Source organism: Narcine bancroftii, chromosome 3, assembly GCF_036971445.1.
Source record: "Narcine bancroftii isolate sNarBan1 chromosome 3, sNarBan1.hap1, whole genome shotgun sequence".
Taxonomy (NCBI): Eukaryota; Metazoa; Chordata; class Chondrichthyes; order Torpediniformes; family Narcinidae; genus Narcine; species Narcine bancroftii.
In genome coordinates, this window is record NC_091471.1 from 285,984,632 (window position 1) to 286,000,123 (window position 15,492).

General features: G+C 39.0%; 1 protein-coding gene across 9 annotated transcripts in view; it reads left to right on the top strand.

The window, feature by feature from the left end:
- The window catches only part of eps15l1a (epidermal growth factor receptor pathway substrate 15-like 1a), a 375,808-nt gene that overhangs the window by 30,975 nt on the left and 329,341 nt on the right, over positions 1 to 15,492 (top strand). The gene's annotated exons all lie outside the window — the stretch shown is intronic.

A 15,492-nucleotide genomic window follows, 5' to 3' on the forward strand; every position in this document is an offset into this window, starting at 1 on the left:
TTTTTCTTTGTTGTAGAGTTTCTGATTAACAATAATAAACTGATCACGTAATTTGAATGTTTATTCCAGTTCTGTTGGTTGGATTTTCACATTAGTCTCCTTTCACTTCTGAGGCTCAAAGCTGAAACATGTACTCTTACAGCCTCTGTGGAGGGGGAACCATTCAACTTTATTAATATTCTGGAAGCAATATCTTGAAATCTGACCTGTCTTGGAGACATTAATCAGTTCAATATATTTAGAAAATGAAATATTCATCAATCCAAGAGCCATACAGCATAGAAACAGGCAATTTGGCCCAATTTGTCCTTGCCAACTAATAGGTATGATTTCACATTAATCCTATCATCTTGCTCTCGGACCATGATCCTCTATGTCTAAGCAATTCAAGTGCTCATCTAGAGACTTAAATACTGTCAGCAACACAGGTTCAGCCACTACCTCAAGCAGTATTGTATAAACTGCAGAGTTGTAAATACAGTTCAAGCCCCCATGCAAACCAACAATGTCTACACTTCCTGTTGCCTCTGAAAGCTGCCAACATATTAAAGGGCCAATTTCATCCTGATTGGAGTTTCTTCTCCTCCTCTCATTGGGTAGAATGCACATAGAACCATCGAACACAGAAACTGGCTCTTCGGCTCTTCTAGTCTGTGCCCAACTATTATTCTGCCTAGTCAAACTGACCTGCATCTGAACCATATCTCATCATCCATATACCTGTCCAATTTTTCTTAAATGTCAAAATTGAGCCTGCATTAACCAATTTATCTGGCAGCTCATTCCACACCGCCACTCCTCTTTGAGTGAGAAAGTTACCATTAAACGTTTTTTTTATCTCCTAATCTCTGTGGAAAAAGCCTGTTTTCCATTACTCAATCTATACCCATTATAATTTTGAATATTTCTTTCAAATCTTCCCTTATTTTTCTACGTTCCAGGGAATAAATTCCTAACCTGTGTAACCTTTCCCTGAGTGAAACACTCAAGTCTGAAGACATTGTGATTACAGTAAAAACACACCAAAATGCTAGAGGAACTCAGCCGGTCGTTTCAGTGTCCATAGGGTTAGAGTTAAGGCAAAGATATATTGCCAGTGTTTTGAGCCTGAGCCCTTCTTCAAGCGGCTTTGTCTGTCGCAATAGCGTTGATTTCCCAGTGGCCATCCATTTCAATCCCTTGCAAATTTGAGGAACAACATCTCATGTTCCAACTGAACACCTCCAGTCAGATGGCATTAATATTTATTTCTTTGGCTGTCATTAAACCTCTCCTGCCACTTCTCCCAGCTCTGTCTCCTTTCACACAAACATGATAAATTCTTACCTCATCTATTCTTTCACAATTCTTACACCCAATTGACCTACAACCCCCAGTACGTTTTGAAGGGTGGGAGGAAACCGGAGCCCCCAGGGAAAACTCACGCAGTCATGGGAAGAACGAACAAACATCTTATAGACCGTGTGGGTATCGAACCCAGGTCCTGATCGCTGGTGCTAGAAGAGTATTGTGCTAATTTTGTTACTCTTCCACCTTCAGAATTCTAAACACAAATTTAATCAGAGACTCGTGCAAGGATTCTTACTTAACACATTATTTATTATTGGATATTTATTTTCTGTATTGTACAATTTATTTGCACTTATCGCCTTGTATACACTTCTCTCCCTTTTCTACTTATCTTTTCTTAAGTACAGTTTGTTTTTGCACTACTGATAAGTAGATATTTTGCCTGGCCAGCAGAAAAAAGAATCTCAAGGTGTTACGTGATATCATGTATGTATGCTGACAATAAATCTGAACTTTGAGGAGACTTTGATTGTCTGCCCAGTTCTTTGTGGCACATTTCAGGGACTAGAATGTCCACATTATCTTTTAAGTGGTTGGCCAGATGTCATTTGAGTCTGAAAAGACCGCTGTCAATCCCAATTTTAATTTAGAAATATAGCACGGTAACAGGCTCTTCTGACCCATAAGCCCATGCCACCCAGTTACACCTATGTGACCAATAAACCTACTAATAATGCACCTTTGAACCCAGAGGAAATGCACATGGACCCGGAGAAAATGTTCAAACCTATTACAGAGAGCCCCAGATTTGACTCCAGGTCGCTGGTGCGACAATAATATTGTGCTAACCATGACACTAACTGTGCAGTCCATTGCATGCCACCGAATGGGCTAGTGTTCTCATACAGGTATATGCTATTTTGCTTTCAAAGTATTTGTCACAATTGTGCTGTGGTTAACAGGTGATACCAATCTTGTGCAAACAGCAACCACACATACATGCTGGCTGGCATCTAAAGCCAGTCCTGATAATTGGATGAACGATATAAATAAAATACCCCCTCCATAAATCTTCGTCCGCGAAGCCAAGCCAAAGAAAGATAAATAAAATATAAACGGACTCCCATTCAAATAAACTTGTGCTGCTAAGGATCAATTTGCATGTATTGTCGTGCCATAATTTGACCTTTCTGGTTTCATAATTCTGCAGTTGCATGTGACATATTTCCTGTTGGATTGTTTGAAGATTCTGATGGTTTGTCATGTGGCTCATGGGTTGCTGTTTTCTGTGCTTTGCTTAAGCTCAGCAGGACTCTGGTTCCCACATTCCATTTAAATTCACCAAATCCCTGGTTCCTGCATTTCCTTTAAACTTACTAGCATCCTGGTTTTTATACACTTGCCAGGGTCCTGGTTTGTGCACTTCCTTTTAAACTAATCAGCTTCACTGAAAAAAATGATCATATAACTGTGCATATATTAAAATGTGTTGAAGTATATTGGGTGTTAATATCTAATAGTCCTAAAAATTTGCCACTCACCAAAGCCTAAGACTATCAGAGTTCTATTCTTACTCAGATGTTGCAGGTACTATTTTGCATACTGCACTCTCAATGTAATGACAGGTAATCGTTACATATGACTGATATTTTAGGAAATTTAATTTATATTTGTGCATGTATGTCTGTTTGTTTGTTTGTTCTGCATGCAAATCAATATGGAGCACCCAAGGAGGTTCAGTAGGGGTTACATTTGATGCTGAATGTCATGACCACATTGAATGTAACCTTCAAGATCTTATGAAGTTCAAAAGTGTTTTTTGACCAGCTTGTGTTGACTTGCATTACTATTTAGTATACAAATATTTACTAGCACTTATTTGAATTACTTTTTAACTATAATTGTGGTAACATTTGATGCTGAATGTCATGACCACATTGAATGTAACCTTCAAGATCTTATGAAGTTCAAAAGTGTTTTTTGACCAGCTTGTGTTGACTTGCATTACTATTTATTATACAAATATTTACTAGCACTTATTTGAATTACTTTTTAACTATAATTGTGGTAACATTTGATGCTGAATGTCATGACGACATTGAATGTAACCTTCAAGATCTTATGAAGTTCAAAAGTGTTTTTTGACCAGCTTGTGTTGACTTGCATTACTATTTATTATACAAATATTTACTAGCACTTATTTGAATTACTTTTTAACTATAATTGTGGTAACATTTGATGCCGAATGTCATGACGACATTGAATGTAACCCTTTAAGGTCATATAAAGTTCCAAAAAAAAAAATTTGAACATGCATCAGGGACACCTCAATTAGTTACAGGGCTGTGCATCAATGTACATTCAGAATAAAACAAGAGGCCAAACCCAGTTCAATCTGGGCCCATAAAAGCAAAGCAACATTGGCAGAAGCTCTTCACAAACCCTAGAGTTAGACAAAGGAGAAAGCAAGAGACAGCGGAGGAACATCAGTCTCACCTCACCATTGATGCTTCCAGACAGGCAAGGGGCAGGCAGTGGGAAACAGAACAGCAATACCAGGCCTGCCTCATTGTTCAGACCTCCAGACAAACAAGGAGCAGGCAGCAGGAAACTGAGGAACAAACAATACCAAGCCTGCCTCAGGGCTGATGCCACCTTGCATTGCATGAACAAACAACCAGAGTCTGCTGAGAATTACTATGAAGCTTTTTGGGTATTTTGTTTCAATTGTATAGACAACAACTGAGTGTTTTATTTCCTGGGCAATGCCGGGTATCCTGCTAGTTCGTAATAAATGGAAAACTAATTCCAGAAGAATAACTTGATTTCTCGTATGTGGAATAATCTTTTCACCATTACTACTGCACACAATATTGATGTTTTGGCTTTTATGGACAACTTAATTGAACTCCATACTAACCTGACCCAGTTCCTATTCTCTAACTTCACATTTTCTATTTTTGGCTATAAGGTATATTGCAGGTTGCTTCAGCACAAATGTTTAAGGGTTGATGATTTGATTATTTTATGAAATGGACAAAAAAAATCATGTCTTTTATTTTTAGCCAGAAGCTGCACTAATGATTTCCTTGATTCGCAAGAGATTGCATATGCAAAAATAATCTGCTGGAGAAACTCAGTGAGTTGAACAGCATCAGTGGGAGAAAGGGAGTTGACTACGTTTCAGTAACTCTTTTCATCAACCCTTGAAATGATGAAAAAGCTCAACTCAAAATGTCGACAATTCTTTTACCCACCTGATGCTGCCACCTCCACCACACGGATGAATTTCTCCAACATATTGTTTTCTTCTTTCTCCTTCTCTTTTGTTCCAGCATTTGTAAATTATAGGCTGTAGCTAAATAATGAAGAACATATCTATTGAAGGGAAGTGGTTGTTTCCATACTTTTAACAATATGCACAAAGCAGAAAATATGAATTCATCATGTGCAGACGGTTTTATCTGAGGAATTTCTCAATTTGTTTAATTTAGTAGTAGAACAGTTCTGCAGTGAATTTGGCAGATTAGATCTCTATTACTGTACTTCCACATCAATAATATACAGTTAAAAATCATCCTCTATACAAATTTATGTCTTAGATTTTGCAAAATATAGCAATTTTTTTTCAGAGTAACTTGACATGCACCAAAAAGCTTGAAACAGTTTCTTTCCTTCAGCCGTCAGCCCCATGAATAGTGCTATCATGCTTCCATGGTTGGTGCAAATTGATCTTCCTCGTACTCAATTCATCATTTAATTCTATACTCTTCAACTTTAGCTCTTTACATGTGGAGGTAGAAGAATCCTTTTCATTATGCAAGGAAATTGGTGACAACAATTTAATTTATAATTTAGACATACTGCAGGGTAACAGGCCCTTCCAGCCCAAGAGCCCATGCTGTTCAAATACCCCAATGATCCTACCACCCCAGTACATTTTGAAGGGTGAGAGGAAACCCCATGCAGACATGGGGAGAACATACAAACTTCTTACAGAGCCCCAGATTTGAACCCAGGTCACTGGCTCTGTATTAACTTTAAGCTATCAGCTACGCTAACCATGCCACTCACTCTGTTTGACAAATCAATAAATACCTTCCAAATGAACAGTCCTAAAGTACTGTGAATCCATACATTATTATTAGTTACTCAAATGCAGAAAAGATTGGTATCATGGATCTGATTCACACGAGCAGTTGAAAGTGCAATATTTAATTGTGCAAATTTTTGTAAGCTTTAAGATGAATAAGCTTATTCATTGAGGCAGGCTGATTTCTCATGGAATGATTGAGAACAAGATTTGTGCTCAGAATGCAAGTATAGATTACTGTTCCATTTCGAGTATTGTTTTTGTGAACCTATCAATTTGAGCAGTTTAGTGCAAAAGGGCTACTTTTGGGAAAGGAGATGTGACAATCCTAAACTATCCTGTTCTTTTATGCTTTCCAGCTGGCATTGTATTGGTCTGTTAAACTTTACAAACCAAAGAAAGTGAAAACCTGCATGCTTGTCGTTTTTCCCAGGTTTGCTCTTAAATTATGAAAGGAACCTTTAAATGACCTTTAAAGTGTTTTGGGGGAAAAACATTGCCTTAAGAGTGATTGGATTGTGGTCTAGGATAGAAATGGAATCACTTTTGCAAAGATGTCACTTTTTTAACCTGCACTTTGCATCCTAATATCAATATTTCATCATAATAATTGGAGTAAGAAACAAAATGCTGGAGAAATTCAGTAGGTCCAGCTGAATGATCTGCTGAGTTCCTCCAGAGTTTTTGCTGCAGGTTCCAGCATTTGCAGGTGAAAGAATGAATAAATAATAACTAAAGATCAGCTTTTGCAGATTTCAAGTGAGGCAAAACCTGTTTCTTCCTGATTGCATATGATAGCTGATATGTGAATTGAAACTTTGTTCAACATTTATTTCCTGTAACATCTTGCATCTTTATTGGACATTATATCAAAGTTTTGCGACAGAAATATGAAATCTGGCAATTTTTTTCAAACTCAGCAAGAACTGTTGAATGAATGGGTCTTTTGTTTTAATGTTGGTTGGTAGATGACTACTCAATACTCACCTGTTATTTGGCATAACAAGAGGCTGGAAAAATGCATCATCCATGGATAGAAATGCTCCTTCAGCATTTTGGGCTGAGACCCTTTATCGATACTAAAGCAGGGAGGGGGTGATATCAAGTAAGAAAGGAGGAGGGGAAGAAGCTGGGCAGAGGGAGTGACGACTGGGAGGGGAGAAAAGTAAGAACGAGAGTAGATAAAGAGATGGTAAATAGTGGAACCAGATGGACATGATGGTTACCTGAAATTAGAAAAGTCTATGTTCAGGGGTTTAAGGCCGTCCAGCAGAAATATGATGTGTTGATCCTCAAGTCTACATTTGACCTTACCCTGACAATTGATGAAGCTGAGGACAGACTTATGAGAATGTGGGAATTTAAGTGATTGACTACCGAAAGTCTAGTTTATACCCATAGAGCACAGGTGTTTGGATCTTATTTCCACTTTTGGACAGCAGTGTTTTAGAGTAAAAATATTTTCAGTTATTTTTCTATATTACTTCAGATCATGTAACTCAAAAGCTCATGCCAAGTTTTATATCTGTGGATGGTAAGAAGTTTTCTATATTGATTTATAGTTAAGATTTGCTCAAAAATATTGGTGGATTTGTTTTCGTTTATGTGGGCTGACATTGTCAAGGTCAAGATAAAGAAGAGATGATTATTGAGCCTGCATGGATTCATGTTTTGGAGATGCTGGTTAGTATTCAAAGCAAAACACTATTCTTTAGTAAAATATAATTTCATTTTGACTGGGGTTTTGAAAAATTATATTGCTCATAGTAATTTGGGGAGACATGATGACTCCTGATTCCCTAGAATAGGCATTTCCATAGTTTACAACTAGGTGGAGAATCTGGAGAAATGACAGCGTGATTGGCATGGGATGACGATGCAATTGTGGTTTTCTAATAATGGAGTTCACATATATTGTGAGCAGAGCAATGTGAACCTTTGTCTGTATCTGGCATATGAATAGTCAAAAGGAGTGTTTGATTTCCCTTTAGAAATAGTAAGCATTGAGTTCTCAAAATAATAACATGTTCTGGTGATTCTTAATAGTGATGTCATGGAACATATTTGAAATCAGTCTTGGTTTAGACATCTGATGAGCTGGACTGATGAGCTTATATTATTTTATATTTTCCAAAATAAAAATACTGCAGATGCTGGAATAGTTTTTGTTGTTTTGGCATCTCACAACCAGATTCTTGATTTCCATCCTATATTCTGACTTGGCATTGCCTGTTATTTGACCAAGAATGGTGGTATCATCCGTAAATTTATTGATTGCATTGGAGCCAAACTTGGCAGTGCAATTGTGACTTCAGAGGGAATAGAACTGTGTTGATGGTCAGTGAGGAGGAGGTGACTTTGCTAATTCACACTAATTGTGGTTTTCTAATGAGGAAATCGAGGATAATAAAATAAAAAACAATGCTGGAAATCTCAGCTGGTCAGGCCACATTTGTGGGACATGAAACAGCACAGAACAGGCTCTTCAGCCCATGGTGTTGTATGACTTATGTAAATCTTGTCCAGCGTTAATGTTTTGGGTCAAAATCCTTTCATCAGAACTGGGAAAGAAACAAAAATAGTTGTTAAATTGCATAGAGGGAATTGAAAGTGTTGTCTAATTAGAAGAATCAGGGAGACAATGAGAATCAGCTATAAACATGATTATTAATGAGTAAATAAGAGCAGTTGAAGAGTGGAATCATAGACAAAAGAATATAGGATTTCCATAATGCAGAACAGAAAAATATTCCCAGTAGGTCTGACAGGGTGTGTTCCCCATTCCCAGAGGGGGTGTGGGGAGGATGAACAATCCAGCTGAGTAAATCTTACAGATTTTCAAATGATTGCAACTAGAGTTAGAATTAGAATTTATTGTCATGAAGATGTAACGAAATGTGTTGTTTTGCAGCAGCGTCAAATGTTGCTAGAAATTACATTTCAAAAGAAATAAATTGTGCAATAGGATAAAGTGAGGTAGTGTTTGTGGTTCATTATCCATTCACAAATTTGATGGCAGAGGTGAAGAAGCTGCCCTTATGCTGTGGAATGATTGTCTTCAGGCTCCTGTACCCTTTTCCTGATGGTAGCAGTATGAAGAGGGCATGGCCTGAGTGGTGGTGGTCCTTGAGGATAGAGGCTGCTTTCTTGTAGATGTGAAGACTGGTGCCGGTGATGTTGCTGGTTGAGTTAAAACACTCCTTGGGTTTCTTTTTCCTGTCTTGTGCATTGGCACCTTGGTACTAGAGAGTGATACAACCAGCCAGAATGCTCTCCATGGTACACCTGGAGAAATTTTTGAGAGTCCTATCAACTTTTGAGAGTGACATATCAAATATGGTAAAATGCCTGAAGTTGTAGAATTTAATATTGAGCCCAGAAGTCTGCAACATGCCCAGATGGAAGATGAGATGCTGTTCCTAAAGCTTGCATTGGTTCTTATAATAACAATGCAGGAGGTCAAAGACTGATAGGTCAGAATGGAATGGAGAATTAAAGTGGCAATCATCAGGAAGCTCAGTGTTGGCGCTGAATTGTGGAAATTTTTGTAAGCTTTTTCTTTTAAAAAAATATTTTTTATTGATTTTAATAAAGAACATACAAACATAAAGGGTACAATTCATTTAGATGGTATGGATAGTTTCACAAACTAAATAAGATATTTTGTATCACTCATGTACATAAAAAATCATATCCATAATTCATATTCTAAATAGTATATTCCATTTTTAGAAAAAAAGAGAATATATTAAAATAAGAGGTAAGAAAATAGTAAAGGAGAAAAACTCAAACCCTTTACCTAACCATGTTGCCAGATGCTATATATGACGAGTATTAAAAGAAAAATGAAAGTTTAAAAAAATAGAAGGAACGTGGAAAAGATACAAGTCAGACAATTTCATTCCATTGGAATAAAATTATAAAGTAAAATAGTGAGTCATAAGTGACCCCCATAACCTCTGGAATCTTATATCTGAATTATTAATTGAGTAACAAATCTTCTCCATATTCAAACAGGACATGATGGTCATGCAACTACTGATCATGAGTAGGTGGGGCAGTATCCTTCCAATTAAGTAAAATCGCACACCTCACCAAAAGAAATGGCGTGACTCTGAACCAGAGATAAAGAAGATTCAAAATGAACAAGATTGTTCCTTGAGGAAATCTGGTCAAGACAATCACCCAACTTTGCTTGGTTTATCCACTGTAGAGGAAACCACGTGCAAACAACAAGTTTAGTACATGAGATTTAAAGGAATACAAGTGAAGTGTTTCATCTGAAGTGCTTCACTTGAAAATACAGTTTGTGAGCCTGGATGGTGGGAAGGACAGATGTTGCATTACCTGCAGTAGCAAAGGAAAATACTGTAAGAAGTTGGTGAGAATGGAAGATTAGGCCAGGAAATTGAAAAGGAAATGCTCCCTTTGAAAAGCTGAAAGGGGAGATGAGAAGATGTAATCTTTTTGAAGGGGTCGGAAATTGAAAAGAATGATCTGCTGAATGTAGAGGCTGGTGGGATGGAAGGTGAGGACGAGGGGAAGTATTTTCTTGTTCTGCTCTGTAGGAAAAAAGGATAAAAGCAGAGATGGTTGAAATGTTGTCATCAGCATTTTTAGCAACAGTAAAGGGGAAGCTATAGTTCAAGAAGGAGGAAGACATTGCAGAGGCATTGTATGAAAAAAAACATCATAGCAAATACAGTGGAGATGGGAGAATAGAATAGAGTCCTTATAGGAGGCAGGTTGGGATGAAGAACAGTGAAGAAGTAGCTGTGGAGTAGTAATTAGTTGGTAATATCTCCTGAGATGGAGGCATAGAGACTTAGAAAAGGAAGGGAAAAGTCATTGAGTGATCATGAAAATCTGAGGGCAGGGTGGAAATTGGTAAAAACAAAAGAATAAAAAAATTTCAATTTCTGCATGAAGTAGCATCAATGCAGTTATTTTTGACAAATAAAAGAAAAAAGGGAATCATAACTTAAATGAGACTGCAGTGAACTGTAGAGGGGGCACTGGGAGTCCTAGTGTATGGTTTGCAAGATCCTTGTATGGACCAAGGAATTAGGAAAGAAAGTAGAATGTTGTTAATTGCAAGGAGAACTGAATACAAAAGTAGAGAGTTTATAGGTCATTTATTTAAGGCATGATGGGACTACGTTGGCCTAATGTGTATTATTGATCTTTTTACTTAACAAAGAATATGAATATATTGGAAACAGTTTCGAGAAGCATCACTTGATGTACCTGGAACAGTGTGATGAACGGTTGGACAAGCTGTGATTGTATTTGCGGGAATTTAGAAGAGTGGAAAGGGTCTTGATTGAAACATGAGATGCCAGGGGATGTTGACAGGTTAGTTGTAGAGAGGATGTTTTCAGTGTGGGAGAATCTTTAACTAAGGATCTCTTTAAATATAAGGTGTGACCTAATTAAGGGAGGGAAAATTCCAAATGTGTTCTCAGGGGCTTGTGATTTTGTTCAAATTCAATCTAGCTGGTCCACCCTTACAAGCACAGCAATAAAAACACAAAACGGAGTGGAGACATGCAAAGAGATCAGTGAGCACAAAACAGAGACAACATTATTTTATTTGAATGAGGTTCATTCAGGGATCTGATAACAGCAGGAAAAAAATAAGGTTGAATCTGGTGTATTATCTCACACATGTGAATCTTTTTTTTCCTGATGGAATGAAGGAGAAAAGAGAGGGGCTAGAATAGGATGAAGTCTTTTATCATTTTGTCTGCCTTTCGAAGGCAGAGGGAACTGTAAATGGAGTCAATGGAGGGGAGGAAGGTTTGTGTGATTGTCTGAGCTGCAGTCACAACTCTCTGCAGTTTATTGCTGTGCTGTCTTCTTCATTAAATAAGCCTGTGTAGTCAGATGGCTGTTACAATTGAAGTTATTCCTTTATTCAGTAGCTACATGGAGAACCCTTCTCCATTAACAATGGCGTGAAGCAAGGCTGTGTTCTCGCACCAACCCTCTTTTCAATCTTCTTCAGCATGATGCTGAACCAAGCCATGAAAGACCCCAACAATGAAGACGCTGTTTACATCCGGTACCGCACGGATGGCAGTCTCTTCAATCTGAGGCGCCTGCAAGCTCACACCAAGACACAAGAGCAACTTGTCCGTGAACTACTCTTTGCAGACGATGCCGCTTTAGTTGCCCATTCAGAGCCAGCTCTTCAGCGCTTGACGTCCTGCTTTGCGGAAACTGCCAAAATGTTTGGCCTGGAAGTCAGCCTGAAGAAAACTGAGGTCCTCCATCAGCCAGCTCCCCACCATGATTACCAGCCCCCCCACATCTCCATCGGGCACACAAAACTCAAAACGGTCAACCAGTTTACCTATCTCGGCTGCACCATTTCATCAGATGCAAGGATCGACAATGAGATAGACAACAGACTCGCCAAGGCAAATAGCGCCTTTGGAAGACTACACAAAAGAGTCTGGAAAAACAACCAACTGAAAAACCTCACAAAGATAAGCTTATACAGAGCCGTTGTATTACCCACACTCCTGTTTGGCTCCGAATCATGGGTCCTCTACCGGCACCACCTACGGCTCCTAGAACGCTTCCACCAGCGTTGTCTCCGCTCCATCCTCAACATCCATTGGAGCGCTTTCATCCCTAACATCGAAGTACTCGAGATGGCAGAGGTCGACAGCATCGAGTCCACGCTGCTGAAGATCCAGCTGTGCTGGATGGGTCACGTCTCCAGAATGGAGGACCATCGCCTTCCCAAGATCGTGTTATATGGCGAGCTCTCCACTGGCCACTGTGACAGAGGTGCACCAAAGAAAAGGTACAAGGACTGCCTAAAGAAATCTCTTGGTGCCTGCCACATTGACCACCGCCAGTGGGCTGATGGCGCCTCACAGTTTGGCGGGCAGCAACCTCCTTTGAAGAAGACCGCAGAGCCCACCTCACTGACAAAAGGCAAAGGAGGAAAAACCCAACACCCAACCCCAACCAACCAATTTTCCCCTGCAACCGCTGCAACCGTGTCTGCCTGTCCCGCATCAGACTTGTCAGCCACAAACGAGCCTGCAGCTGACGTGGACTTTTACCCCCTCCATAAATCTTCGTCTGCGAAGCCAAGCCAAAGAAGAAGAACATGGAGAGTACTAGTAGAGTTCTTCCAGAATCTGTTTTAGTGACAAGCTCCAAGCCGTTGCTCAAACTACAGCTGCAGCTCATTTATATAGGCTTTTTATTACCTTTTAGAAACACAGCCACTTCACTGGTTAGTTTAAACAAAGTTATATATCCATTGGATAGTTTAGCCATTGTTTTATGTCCTTTGCTTTCTGCTTTTGACCATGTATACACCCTTGATTAACTAGGTGATATGCTTTGAAATTAACCCTTACAATTAAGTAACCTTTTTCCTGACTTGGCAAGTAGTTCCTGTATCATGCAGTGATTGCATCCTGACAGATTATTTTTGATGACACATCTGCAGATATTGTTGAGGAAAGCAGATGATGTGCCAAATTTCTTCAGGCTTCTGAGGAAGTAGAGGTGTCGGTTCTAGGCCATCAAGTCGAGGTGGTTGGACCAGGATAGATCATTGTATCTGGAGAAACACAGAAGCTGCAGGTGGTGGAATCTTGAGCAAACAAAATATTGCTGGAGGAAGTCAGCAGGTCAGATAGCATCCCCATTCCTACACCTCCTTCCTCATCTCAATTCATATTCAGAAATAAACCTTCCAGGTGAGGCAGAACTTTACATGTAGATAGTCCAACCCAATTCACTGCGTTTGCTGTACTTGGTGTGATGTCATGTACATCAGTGAGACCAAACATCTACACTCTGTTTATGGGTCTAAACATACTGAACAATGACATGTCTGTCTCTGCCACATCCATTGTCAGGATGAGGCTCAACATAAACAAAGAAAATTGCATCATGCTTCTTCTGGACAGCCTTAAACAACAACGTGAAAACTGAGTGTTCTAATTTTAGTTAAATCTCACTCCACTTCCTCCCCCCCTTCTGATTGCATTGTTTCCATCTCTTTACCTATTTCTGTATTCAATTTATTTTCTCTCTCTCTAACTTTCCTTCTGCTCCCCCACCTCAATGGTTTATCCCTCTATCTATATAAGAGACTGCAGATGATAATGAAAGGTCTCGGCCTGAAATTTTTATACTTTTTACACAGCTCTTTCGTTCTGGGACATTTGCTCCTTTTTAATGGAATGCCTGCTGTCTAAAAAGCTCTGAGACGGAATGGGGGGTGGGGGGGTGGGGGAGAGGGTCATTCCAATCTCGGCTTTTTTCCGGCAGCAGACCTAATAACAGTCCAGAATGCCGGCTGTGTAAAAGGTGCTTTTGGCATTCTTGGACCAATTCAGGTAAGGATGTGTATGTGTACTGTAATTTCTTTTTTGTATATTTACGGGTAAACATTAAAACTTGGACAAAGCATGCAAGTAGGATAACAGGAAAAGCCTTTTTAATAATAATACTGCTGCCCTGCTCTGTGCCGGCAGCCTGCTGCCTGCTCTCTATTGCTGTTGGCCGCTCATGGAGAGGGGTGAGGGCAATCCAAAGTGTGGCTGGGTCCAGCACCAACCTGGCAAGATATCATTTCAAGTCCATCAGTGATTTGATATTAAGTGTGCCAGGTTGAGCTACAATTATACAGCAAAGGTAAAAGGCAGAGTTGAATTGGTTGGCACTTGGGGTGTAGCCCATATCAGATGTCTATGCATGCACCCATAAATACAGAAGTCTTAAATGAGTTGGAGATGAAATGACTGGAGCTGGAGATGAAATGGTCCAATAGTGATGCATCCATCTTCTACTAGACTCACCATTTCATTAGGTGGGTGAAGCACTCACTGATGGGAGGAGAATGAGAGATGATTTAATTCATAAGTACATAATTCATGGTTTTGACAGGACAGAGGTGGAGTGGCTATTGGTCTTTCAAAATAGGGCTTGATCATTCACTGATAAGTATGTATCAAAGGGAACTGAATCTGGAACTCTGCAGGAGGATGTGACTGCTCAGTTACTGAATGTATTCAAGACAGTCACTGACAGACCTTTAGATATTAAGGGAGAGGAGATTAGTGTTAGCATAGTGATAAAAGACCAGCCCCAACACTGATCCCACTCCCCCACTTTCAGCTGTCTCTAGTTACCTTGTGCTGTGAGCAAGCTGGTCTGTTGGTTTGTCTTCCCCCTCCCCTTACAGCCCGTCAGTGGTGATTAGTAAGGGATCATTTTAAGTGGTCTGTGAGTGGGAAGTAAAAAGTTTGAAAACCACTGAGATAGATCAATACTTGCAGTAGATTCCTGGAAAGTGGACCAGTTTGCATTTTCTGAAAGGTGAAGCTTGCACAAAGAAATGCAAGTTGAACAAACTCCCAGAGAACCTCCACAATTAAATTATTAACATTGTATTTAAAAGTTCTGTGAAGTTGAACTTTGTTCACTTTTTGTAATTATTTTTAAACAAGAGGAACAACCGTCTTAAAGTTTAAACTCCCTCCTTATCCCCAGGATGCATTTAAAAAAAAATTTGATCTTGTTTTAAACCCCATGATTTATTTTATTTCATACCATATTTTATTTCAAAGAAGCTGAACTTCACTTCAAAGTTAACCAAGAATTTATCTGGATATCGGCATGAAACCTTACCCCTTTTTCTTGATTCATATCTATATTGTAGAAATGGGAAGAGCTCTGTAAATCTGACAGAGCCACTTTACATTTAAACAAGCATGATCATAAATTCTATAAAGAATTCAAAGGTTAAATACACTTTTTAATGACAATTTAAAACAGAGCCGTCAAAAGTGTACCACATAACCATTAAACTGCCAATGTGCTTCTATTTGCTGGCTTTTTAGTTTAGAGTCTTCTGGATCTATGTGTCTGGGTCAGCTTCATTGGTAGAAAAATTTTCAATCAAATTAGGAACAATGTTTGCTCAACAATGAAGCATGGAGAAAAAAGTTATTCATGTGTTCCTTGATGTCATAATTTAGAAGTTCACAGTGACAAGTAAGCTTTGACATCCTGTTTTGGTGTTGTGATAGAAGAGTTGATTATTTAATCATTTTGTCACATCAAAGATTTTA